At 34.1% G+C, this 12,865-nt stretch overlaps 1 pseudogene; it reads left to right on the forward strand.

Annotated features, from left to right (window-relative positions):
* The first annotated feature begins 5,099 nt into the window (after nucleotides 1-5,099).
* LOC123389486 lies at nucleotides 5,100-5,175 on the forward strand (annotated as a pseudogene).
* Nucleotides 5,176-12,865: the final 7,690 nt, after the last annotated feature.

Raw genomic sequence — 12,865 nt, forward strand, 5'->3', positions numbered from 1 at the left:
GGTAGAAAATTGAGGCACAGTCATCACCCTCTGATTTATGGCAATAAAGAAACAATGTTGGGGGCACTTGGGTGGCTCAGTGGGTTAAAGCCTCTGCCTTCGGCTCAGGTCATGATCCCAGGATCCTGGGATCGAGCCCCGCATCGGGCTCTCTGCTCAGCGGAGCCTGTTTCTCTCTCTCTCTCTGCCTACTTGTGATCTCTCTCTGTGTCAAATAAATAAATTAAATTAAAAAAAAAAAAAAAGAAAGAAACAATGTTGGAGCCCAGAGGTTCATAGTGGATAATGCAAATCTTGGGTCTGGGCATTTGGACAAGATGCAAATTCACAGGACAGTTCCTTGGATATAATTATAATTTCTCATAGTTATAATGTACTCAGAAGCATTAGCACAATTAAGCCTGGAGCTGAAAAGATTCTTTGGACCAAGATTGCTGGAGCTGCTGAGAGAAAACTGAGGAACTGGAAATACATCAGAGACAGATGTTGCAGCCCTTCCAGTGTTGGCTCTAACCAGTCCTGTTACTTACTACATTTGCAAATATTTATTGTGTAAATGGTGCTGGTTTCTTTTTCTGTCTTGAAAGAATCTTATCTTCTGTTGTCTTCCAAATCAATGACTTGTGTATTTTAGTGCTCCACCTGAAGTTTTTAATGATTCATTTTTTCTTATGTTTTTGAGCCTTTAATTTCTGTCAGTTTAACATACATTGTATAATAATTTTAACATTTTCTGGAACCAGAGCATGCTGGAATATTAGAAATATAAATAGCCATAGCAATATATAATAAAAGAATATCAAAGAATAAACAAAGAATATTTATTTAACTTACTTGTAGTTGGTTAAAAACTTAGTGTGGGAATCTTTCATTGGAAACTGATTTCTTTTACTGTACCTTGTATTACATAATTACTATTAATACTTAGGAGGAGTACCTGTAAGAAATATATATGGGTTATGAAATATTTTTTTATTTAGAAAACAAAACAGAAACTAAACACTTGGCTAATCTGTGCAATATCTAAAATTAGCAGAAACATGAAATTTATATCACCTTAGTAAAGGGAAATTAATTTTAGAAAATTAAACAAAGGCAGAGTCACCAAAATTCCATTTTCCCTACCTTGTTCCTATATGGATGATTTAAACTCCTTTGCAATTCTGTTGAAGAACAAAGCACTGGTAGAAATTTTCTTTTTTAGGATTAACTGAATATAGGAATTTAGACAAATAATGATCAGATATTTTTTAGTCAAAATTATTCTTAATGTAACACAAGATAAAATATGTAGAAATTTCAATTTTATGAGGTTGAAAAAGCTTAATTTTAATGTTCATAATTTAGAATCTATACTTTATTTTCTATATTTGAAGAGGAAAGTCTTGTTAGGATATAGGTAACTCATGTTGCATAGGACATAAGTCTGTGTCTTTTTTTGGGAAACAAAGTTCCTTGCTTCTGCGTTGGAGAAGGACTTATACTTTAGTTAATTCTTCTGTAAAGGAAAGGTAGAGTATGAGTGATAATAGCACCTACCCAAGGAAATTGACAATCTCTCCATTTTTTTAATAGGTACCTTAACTAGAAAGCAATCTGAGGATACAGGTAACACACAATTGCAATTTTATTGAAAAATGTGGCTTTCCACTATGTTGATAGCAGTTTCTGAGATCCATTGCTTAGTGCACTGGTGCCAATCATGTCTCAGACCAGGGCAACATCAGTAGGGTCAGAGCTTTGATGTCTTAGGTGGGATTCTCTGAGAAACAGATTCTGATATGGAGATAGACAAGCCAAAGTTTACTGGGGAGTGCTTTTATGGACCATAGGGGTTTTTTTGTTGTTGTTGTTTTGTTTTGTTTTTGTTTTCTTTTGTTTTGTTTTTATGTTCATTTGCTTCTGCAAAATGCAGTGTTTTTAAATTATTATTGTGTTCAGTTAGCCAGCATATAGTACATCATTAGATTTGAAGTAGTGTTCAACGTTTCATTAGTTGTGTGTAACACCCAGTGCTCATCACCACACATGCCCTCTTTAATACCCATCACCTGGTGACCCCATTCCCCTACCCACCTCCCTTCTGTAATCTCAGTTTGAGGAACCATAATTTTAAAAGAGTAAAAGATGCAGGATTGCAGAGAAGAAGAAGTTGAATTGCCATAAAACTAAATAAGAACCTCTAGATTATCACTCAGGGCACTCCAAAGCTAAATGAAATAGTAATTCAGAGTTTTTCCAAATTGAGATACGGGGGCCCAGGCTTTGTATGCCATATATCTTTGGATATGAGTTACTTCTAAAATGGGAACAAACTTAAGTGAGACAGCTACCCTTGGCTAAGGGCAATTCTTTGAGATGGATTCATCTTTGAGGCTTCAGATGTCCAAGAATGCTGATATCTTTGTCCTCAGAGGAGGAGATCTAAGCAATGTATGGAGCAATGTTCGAATGTTCTTCCTGGCTGTGTCATCTTTCTGGCCCTTCTAGAGATTGGGAGTTAAGAGGCTTAATCATGTGACTTTTGCTATATAATTAAAATAGATTATGTTGTACACTAGTAACGATCGTGACTGATATAATATTGTTTTTCCTTAGATTCTTACATGAGATATTTTTGCCCATGTTAACTGAAAATTATAATGTATCACCATTCGTGCAAAACCCTTTCAAGATTTCCTAGGGTTATTGATAGGAAAATGAAGAATAACAGGAATAAGTCTTTTTTTTTTTTTAAGATTTTATTTATTTTGACAGACAGAAATCACAGGGAGGCAGAGAGGCAGAGAGAGAGGAAAGGAAGCAGGCTCCCTGCTGAGCAGAGAGCCCGATGCGGGGCTCGATCCCCGGACTCCGGGATCATGACCTGAGCCGAAGGCAGAGGCTTTAACCACTGAGCCACCCAGGTGCCCCCAGGAATAAGTCTTTATGTGTATCTTTCCACCTCTTTCTATATTAGAGCTTATAAATGAAGACCAGATGCTACAGAGTCATTGAGAGCTTGTTGTAGGCATGACACACTTGTCAGCTCCCCTCATGCTACAACAGGCTCCAGCACTAACAAGTTAAGAAAACTACAGTGGAGTGGGGGGCACTTGGGTGGCTCTGTTGGTTAAACGTCTGCCTTTGACTGCTTCTCCCACTTTTGCTCCCCTTCCTTGTTCTCTGTCTCTCTCACTCTCTCTGTCAAATACATAAATAAAATCTTTTAAAAAAAGAAAGAAAGAAAGAAAGAAAGAAAGACCACAGTGGGGATGCATTAGTTAAGTCTTCACAAAAAAGAAAGAAAAGAAAGATGAGGTATCCAAATGGAGAACCTGGGATGAAATTGGGATACTTATTTTTGTTTGGGCATTTTTTTATAGAAGACAAATATGAATTGGGTAGAACTAAGCCAGTGTCTGCTGATACCATGATATCAGATATAAATATTCAGTGCAATCCTTCTCTTCATCATTTCCTGTTTTCTTCACCCATGCTGTTTCGAGTTTTATCATCTCTTCTATTCTGAAAAATAAGCCAGTAAGAAGAGTGTTTATAAGGTGCTTCCAATCTCTTTGACAATTCATTTGGCATTTTAATTACTTTTAATCTTTTGTATTTTTGTTCCAATATTAAACTTCTCCATTGAGTAAAACTTGGAAAAGTCAAAACAAAGAAACAAACATTTGTAGAATCCCAATAAGACACAGAAACATTTTAATTGGTCTCAAAAAAAAAAAAAAAAAGTGAATCAAGTGTTTTTTTTTTTTTTTTTTAGCTAGATTTATTCCGTTTTGCTCATTATCATCTTTAATCTCCTGGCCTCCAGTTCTAATGTGTGGCTGTTGTTAAGATAGCAGGAGTCATCTCTTGGCCAAATCAACACAGTGTGTGGGAGCCAGGGAAAAAAATAAAAAGAAAGTGGTGTCAGAAAAAAAAACTTGACATATAGAAGAGTGTTCTGGAGAACCTTGAGAAGAATTTGAGTAGTCATTGTAGAGGAAACATTGGCAGGAAGCTTGAGGCTCAAGAAGGCCTGTGAAGTGTAGACAGCACTCCTGATTTTCAAGAGATGTGGGTTGCTGATAGGACTATTAAGCCTATGAAGGAAATCTATGCAGCCCCTGCTGTTAATCCATCTGCAGAAAGTTTTATATGCCAGTTTTCTTAATTAGAGTGGACAGAGAGGGGCATCCTGTTGAGATTAAGTCCACAGCACAATAAAGGAAGAAACTGTTTTTACTTATTGGGCTGCTACCAAGAAATGTGCTAATTACCAAGATAGGAGAACATTTTGTATATCTGATAAGGGAAATTCTTCACAAATAAAAAGATTGGAGGTGATCTTTGAAATTTTTATTCAACAAGGAAGAATGCAGCCTACTGAGAATGCTGATTGAACTAACTGTTCTAAGTATGTTTACTTCATCTCTAACCCCAATTTGCATAGAATTCCACTGTGCTAAAATGTGTGATGGACCTTTCCTATCCTAGAAGGGGAATTTATATTTTTTTCAACAAGGCAAAGATATGTTTCATAATTGTGTTATTTAAGAGCTGTGAATGCCCTGTATGCTTATGCTAGAAATGGAATAACAGTTTGAAATACAGGAAGATCTACACGGTCATCTTAAGAAATGTTTGATATCATGGTATCAGATACAAAACTTCATTATTTCCTGTTTTCTTCACCCATGTTACTTCCTGGTAGTTTTATAATCTCCTCTATTCTGAAAAATATGCCAATATGAATAATGTTCAGAAGATGTGTTCATCTCTCTGACTTTCCATTGGCACTCTAATTACTCTTAATCTTTTGTATTGTTTTGTTCTGATATTAGATTTCTCCATTGGCTTTTGTAATTATATTGTCTACCTTTGTGATTTAAGTAAGTATGCAAAGATTTTCTTTTTTGTGGATATCTCTTACTTTTTCTGAGTATTTTCAATACTCTAGTTGATGTATTTGATTTTTTTCTTAAAAAGCCATTTACAAATTATGAAAATGACTTATGAAAAGACTAGATTTATAATTTTGCCTTTATTACTAATATGTTCACTTCATGTTTTCATTAACATTTGCAGAATAAAGTAATTCTATTTTAAGTTAAATTTCTAAGACTATACTTTCAGGGATCATTTCTATAGTTTGTTAAGTTAAATTTCTTCTAAAATTGGAAGACATTTTAACAGCTAATTAATAGAATAGAATATATTATATAAACTATCATAATTCTTTATAGTCATTAAAATGCATATATAAATATATACTATGCATAAATAAGTATATAATAAATATAATATATGTTAACTATAGATATATAGTGATTTCTAATTACTACTATATTATATATATAAATATATTAATCAACATATAGAGATATAAATAGACACAGATGCATATACATATTAGTTATATATATTTCTTTCATGCCCACTTTTTGTTGTCATCTACAGAGTGTCATGTTTATGCTCATTATACAGAACACTTTTATGCCAATATAATTTGTAAAAGTACATGCTTAGTTTCTATCTCTGTCCCAGAAACCTAAATTTGACTCTGATACTCTTTTTTTGGATCTTAGGTGAGAAAAATGAACTTTGGTTTATCTAGAATTAAGCAAAGCTACATATTTACCTCATTCTTAGTCCTTTTGGGGACAGTACCACCCCTTTTGAGAACACATGATCTAGTCCAGTAAGATTTTAAGCAAGTGGGATATTTGAAAAGTACTTGATGCAGAGTACAATGTGCCTGTAGAAATAAATACCCAGATATCATGGAAAACGATGAGTTAATCTAAAGTTTTTGAAACTCCATGGGTAAAGACAACGTAGTAGAAAGTGGTGGCATACTTCGGAAACAGGAAATAACTTAGTTGAAAAGCATAGGTAACAGAGGAGCAAAATAGGAGGGAAAGTTTGAAAAAGCATTTTTACTATGTTGTGGAAGCACAGAATATTAGAGAAAGATTAATTTTTAGGCAAAGAAGCACACTTTAAAATTTTTCATCTTGAATTTATATTCTAAATCTATGGAAATGGTTCACTCATATAGGGTATCTATATCTATGTAATGATAATAATGATTTGTTCATTTTCAGAGTGTTCAGCAATTATGTGGAATAGGATATTAATAGGAGCTGCCACATAGTGAATTCCTCTTAAATTACTCCTCCTTACCAGTCTAAAATAAGCCACTGGCTGTTCAAGGATCTCAGTCAAATATGAGGTAACAAAAACACACTTCTTTCAGTGTATATGTTTATGAATAATTCCTGGCCTATCCTATTGTCTTCATCCACATCATAATAATATAATTTAATCGTAGATTTTACCCTACAATGATGAAAATTACTTGCATGTCAATCATTTTATAATCATAAAATATTTCAGATAAAGCATCAGCAAATGATAATAAATAAAATTGATTTTTCTCAACACAGTAGCAATTATTTTTCTCATCCTCATTTTTGTAATGGCATTATGAAAGATTTTGATTTCTAGGCACATTTCCAGACTTCGTCAATCCCTAATATTAATGAACAAGTCATCCCACGTGCTTTGGTAGCGTATTCTGAAATAACATTGCGCAAAAGCTAATGACCTAGATGGTGTGTGTTTCATTTTCACTAGATAATTTTATATTTCAGAATTTCTCAAAATACAGCAGGTGTAATTAGATCCACCTGAGACAAGTTCATACCTGGGGCTAGTTGGTACCCAGTGCTGGAGGCTTAGGCTATACAAATAAGCAATGCCGGAGGCTGGACCAGCCAGGTACTTTTTACTCCACAGTGATGATAAATACAGCCTATTGCAGTCAAGAGACAGAGGCTCTCTAATCATTTTTTTCCTTGGTTTAAAATACATGGGACGGATTTTGCTAAGGGACATGTAGAATGTGGGAGAGAAGCCCATGGATCTTATTCTTTTTCTTACCAGGTTTCATTACCTTCTCATAGTGGAGAGAAATTAGTTACAGAGAAGAATAAATAGGCTGGTAATGACAGAGTAACAGCAACAATTAAAATTACTCAGATGGAACAGGTGTGTGTGTGTGTGCGTGTGTGTGTGTGTGAGAGAGAGAGAGAGAGATGTGCCTATAGGTACAAATTGCATTATTACACATGCCCAAATATTTTACAACTAATTACGAACCCCCAATGGAAAAAAAAAAATCTAGTATCCATGTTTTGTTTTAGCTATATGTTTCCTATTTTATAATGGAAGATTTGTTTCTTACATAATTTTACAAGAATATTTAGTGTTCATAACAAATTCTTAGCGAAGCCTGTCAGTTTGATTTAAATTGGAGTTAATGGAGCTCTGTGTTTGTTACATAAGGTAGCAATTGTTATTGCAGCAGGTTTCTGTCAAGTATTGGCCCTTTTAAATTTTGATCATTACTGTTCTACATAGTGGTCATTTAGTCAATCAGTGCCACCAATTTTACATGTTGAAAAGAAATTTTGAAATTACTATCTTAATAATTTCAAGTCCATTGCTACTAAACCCATTAATGTAAAAGCACATATCATCAACTACAGTGAATTAATTACAGTCGATTTAGGAACTTTTTTTTTTTTTTTTTTGTATTCCTTTCCCCACTCTAATTTGCCCATCATGTTTTCTTTCTTTATTATTCTCTCTGCCTTTCTTCCCTACTGACATTTATTTACCCTTCCTTACAGGATCTTCTTGTCTCTTCCGGATTCACTACTTTGCTTCTTTCCTTTTTCCTTCTCATCACCATGTAGCTATTTCTTCCTTGTTGTGCATTTCCTATGCCTCATATTTTCTTCCACTTCTCCATCACCTTCACTGAATACTCTCTTCTCTTCTTCCTCCATTCTTCATTCTTTTCTCTAGTAAAAGTGGAAGACCTAAAGTCAAGAGCAATGATTTTTAATTTTTTAAATTTCTACACTTAGCAAAAATGCTTGATGCATACAGATTGATAAATAGTGACTAATGTTTGTTCTTTCTTTTGACAGTGTGCTTTTTAAAATTTTGAATAGGAGGTTTATTTATTTATTTATTTTTAACTTATTTTTGTTTTTCTTTATTGTGTTTAGTTAGCCAGCATAGAGTACATCATTAGTTTTTGTTATAGTGTTCAATGATTCATTAGTTGTGTGTAATACCCAGTGCTTATCACAACACATGCTCTTCTTAATACTCAGCACCTGGTTACCCCACCTCTATTTCCCAGAGTACAGAGTTTCTTATGACTTGTTTCCCTCTCCAATTTCTCCCATTCAGTTTCCCCTCCCTTCTCCTGTGGTCCTCCACACTATTCCTTATGTTCCATATATGAGTAAAACCATATAACTGACTTCTCTCTGCTAGACTTATTTCATATAGCATAATCCCCTCCAGTTCCATCCATGTCAACACAAATGTTGGGTATTCATCCTTTCTGATGGCTGAGTAATATTCCATTGACTGTATGTACTACATCTTGTTTATTTAATATCTTTTTCAGGTCAACTCTTAAGCAAGATACTAAAGATAATATAGTGAATTAGATCGATTCCTTCCCTGTAAGGAATTTACTAGCATAAAATTATAACATGGTTTTGCTAACCACAAATAAATCCACCCTGTAGCATTTGACAATTGTTTGGATATATTCCAGCTGCAAAGCTTACTCATGAGAATTTTATGTCTCCTTAGTTCAATTGCTCAGCTCTTATCTAAAACTTAATTCAGAAATACTGGTTAGAAACTCGTCTTTCAGTTCTTCCTCTGCTGAAACATCAACTTCAGTACTAGTAACTGCTACCCTCTATCTGTCTCCTGAATTTATACTTGCTGAGTAGGAACACCAATAATCCTGTTGGGGTTTCGTTCTATACACAGAAGATTTACTAAGATTACTATGGCTTAGGATTTATGTGCCAAATAGGAACCCTCCCCTACAAGGATACCTGAAGATGAGCTTAAGGAGAGAAAGAACAAAATATTTAGATGAAGAAAAAAAAAAAAAACTAAGTAAAAGCTTGATTAGAAAATGTGCTTTAGTTTTATAGTGAAAACTAGTTGATCTCCTGTTGCAAAATATAGACAAATGTAGACCTTTGATCCATGTTTGATTTTACGTGAAATAAAAGGCAGTCCTCAACCGCGTTCACTTAGTTAAAAAGTAACAACATAATACAAGAACAATTGGATATGAACAATAAAATGTGTGACAAAAGTAAATTTTTAACATCTCTGTGGAGTCTATTATAGTCTATCAATTCCCTTCCCCAAATGTTTCTTAGTGTTAAGTGTAAATAAAGTAGCACAATGGACAAAGGCAATTGTTGCCAGATTGGTTTTTTTAATAGGTCTTCGGCATGACATTAAAAGAAGGGATTAATCCATATGTAAAATGCCCTGGAAAGGATTCTCATAAACTGAATCCCAACAGCTGGAGCTGTGTTCCAAAACAATAAGCTATGAGTAGGCCTGTATTAACTGAGAAGGACTGAGCAGAAAGAAATGTGCTGTGACTATGAACTTGACCCAGCCATTGGCTTATACCATGCAATGTGAAACAGTCCTAGCTGCAGGACTTAAGAACAATTTACTCATAACCCCATGATATTTAGCACAATGTATCAAATATGTTATATTTCAAGCAGTTTATAATTCAATCAAACCATCAATGATTCAATACTAAGTAAAGGAAATCACCAGCATTATGTAGAAAAAGTTATGCGGACTAAAGAGGTTGGTGACTCTGGAAATAGATGGAAATACAGACTTATGTCAGTTTACACTCAAATAACAGTGAAAGATTACCTGATCTTTTAGTGCCAAGATCTATTTAAGGTCCTAATGGCAGAGTGAAGTAGTGCAGAGGACATGTTATCCAAATAGGAATTTTGAAAAAGAGAGTAAAACAGAAACATATTTTAACAGCAACAACTATTCAGAGCATAAGTCTAAAATGAACTAACATACACAATTACAACTGTGATGATAATTTTACTAATCTGTAATATACTGGATAAGAATTACTAAAACACACCATGTGTTAATGGACTGAATTTTGCTCCTGCAAATTCACATATTGTATTCCTAACCCCAAATACCTAAGAATGTGACTGTGTTTGGAGATTAGTGTCTCTGAAGAGGCAGTTAAGTTTAAACGAAATCATTAAGAATTCAATATGACTGCTGTGCTGTGCTTACAAAAAGAGATTAGAACAAAAACATGTAAAGATAGAAGATCATGGGAAGACATAGGGAGAAGATGATTTCTACAACCAAGGCGATAGAACTTCAGAAGAAATCAGCCCTGATTGCACATTGGTTTCAGACTTCTAAATGTTCATAATCGTGGAGAAAAGAAATATCTGTTGTTCATGCCATTCAGTCTGTGGCATTTTTTAAGGAAGCCCTGATAAAGTTTATTATAAGCCAAAGAAGTGAAAGCAAGATTACTTTAAATGCAGTGGTTAAATTGTTCCAATTGTGTAGAAAAGCTAAACTGTAGAAGAATAATTCTCCCTTGGACAAAATAAGTCTCTTTCATTTCCAGGAGCCTACCTTTTAACATCTCTGAAATCTGTTGTCTGGAAGTTCCCCTCTTATATGCCCCTTAGTGTGCAAGAGTATTTTTGAAATGGTTCTCCAGGTGATTGTAATATGCTCATGATGCCATTGTTTACCACATCTGCTTTAAAACAACTTTTCCAATTTAAAATGGTAATGGTAAGAATGAGAACTGGAGTCATAGCTATCTGGCCACTGGGCAGTCTACCTAAAATTCCCCATTTTTCCTGTTCTCATTCTTCTAGTTGTCATGACACATCCAAACTCTTCTACGTCATGTCTTACCTCCTTGACTACTTTGTACATCAACATCCAGCTATAATCTATCTTTACATTTTCTGAGGTCATGTCTAAAATGTCTGACTAACTATTCAAACATTGCTTATTATTGGTTACACTTCCAATGAACTTCATCATGGACTTTATTTTTGACCTCAATAGAAGAAGTCATTCATAAAAACCAAATTTAGTTTCTTTTTAACTGAGATATTAATTTTTCAGGAAAATTACATTTGCTTGGGTTTTATTTTGGGGTCTCAAATTACATATACATATAATAACTTGGGATATTTGTGTTTATAAATATTTATGTATGATATATTATTTATATTTTTACATGTAAAAAAATAAATTATAAATGTACTATAAACATGTTGAATTTCTATTGACTTTGAAGATCTTATTTCTAATCTTTGCAGTCAGTGTGATAGAAGTAAATTTAAGACTAAGTTAAAAGCTCTAAACCACATATGGCAAAGCAAGATTTTCATTCTGCCTCAACAACTCTTCCTGTTTCTGCTTGACTTGGTGAAGAGTAAAAAAACATACTCCAGAAACATGATTCATTCAAGTGTTGCTGTCAGCATGGTCAACATTCTAAAGGAAATGACTGTTTGTTTTTTTAAGCTGTACTTTATAGAGTATGGAAGTTGAAATAACACAGTGGGACATGGTAAAAAACTGCTGCCAGTCGTCCAAGGTGAAACAAAGATGATGATGCCCTCCAATGAAGCAGAATAATTACTGCCAATGAAGCTAGAAGAATGACCAAGATCTCAAGGGCCTTAGGATATAGGAGTAAGATCTCTGGGGGAGGGCTGAAGAGATAAAAGACGAAAGGAGAGAAAATAGAGCAAGGTGACAGAAAAACAGACTCTGAAATAGACATCAAGGCTGGGCAAATAACATTTAAATGGGAAAAAAACCCATTTTTCACAACTTTCTGGAGTCTATGCACATTAGAGACCTTTTAATATAAAAAATATTTTCTTTCAAATAATGGACTGTATATACCCTCCCATATTATACTGTTTTGGCCACAGAATTGGTGATTCATGCAAAATTGAAAACAAATTTCAGATTATATTTTTGTAATAACTGTTCTTGATGGATATTTTAATGGTCCATGTCTTTGTATGTGTGTTCTCAGCCTGAATAAATCCTTTAGCCTTACTTTTTTTTATATTAATTGAGAAAATGGAACTGGCTTCCATCTCTGTAGAGGTTACAATCATATATTAAAATATCAAAAGCATTGCAATTAATGCCAGTCATTTGTGAGTTCCTGCTATTAACACAAATACAAAGAAAAAGAAATAAAGACTGAATGGCACGCCTTGAAGATAAAGGAAGTAATTTCTAAAATCATCATCCCGGTGTCAGTATTAAAATGTTCAATATAAATATTCACCATTTTATAGAATGATGATGTATTCCTGAAAAGTCATGTATATTTTTGCATCCAAAGAAATTCAACTATGTATTAAATTTATTTAGGAGAACTCTTACTTCAATTCCAAAGTGAAATATCTTGCAAGATAAGAATTCTATTTTAAAATAAATGTTAACCTGATAAATTAACATTGCTAAGGCTTAATTTTTACATACTAAATCTGCCTTGAAGAGAAAAAAAAAGGGGGGGGGTACCTGGTCTTAGTTGGTTAAGCATCTAACGTGATCTAAGGGTCCTGGGATCAAGGTCTGAGTCTGCCTCTCTGAGTCTGCTTCTGTCTCTTCCTCTGCCTGTCCCCCGACCCTTCATGCATGTGCATGTGCTCTCACTGTCCTTCAAATTAATACAATCTTTTAAAAATCAAAAATTAAAGAAGATAAAAAGAGAAAAAAGCCCTTCAAGTCCTAGACAAGATGAATGGAGACAGGAAGGTGGACCAGCTAGGGACTTTGCAGTTGAAGAACAATATGGCAGAGAGTTCACTGGCTTTCCTTTTTGCCTCATTTATCCTGGACTGGGCGCTGGAGAAACCTACAACCTACACCAAAAAATCATACTGAAAAAAAAAAAAAAAAAGAGAGAGAGAGAGAGAGAAGATAAAAA

Source organism: Mustela putorius, unplaced genomic scaffold, assembly GCF_011764305.1.
Source record: "Mustela putorius furo isolate JIRA1106 unplaced genomic scaffold, ASM1176430v1.1 tig00003974_pilon_pilon_pilon, whole genome shotgun sequence".
NCBI lineage: Eukaryota > Metazoa > Chordata > Mammalia > Carnivora > Mustelidae > Mustela > Mustela putorius.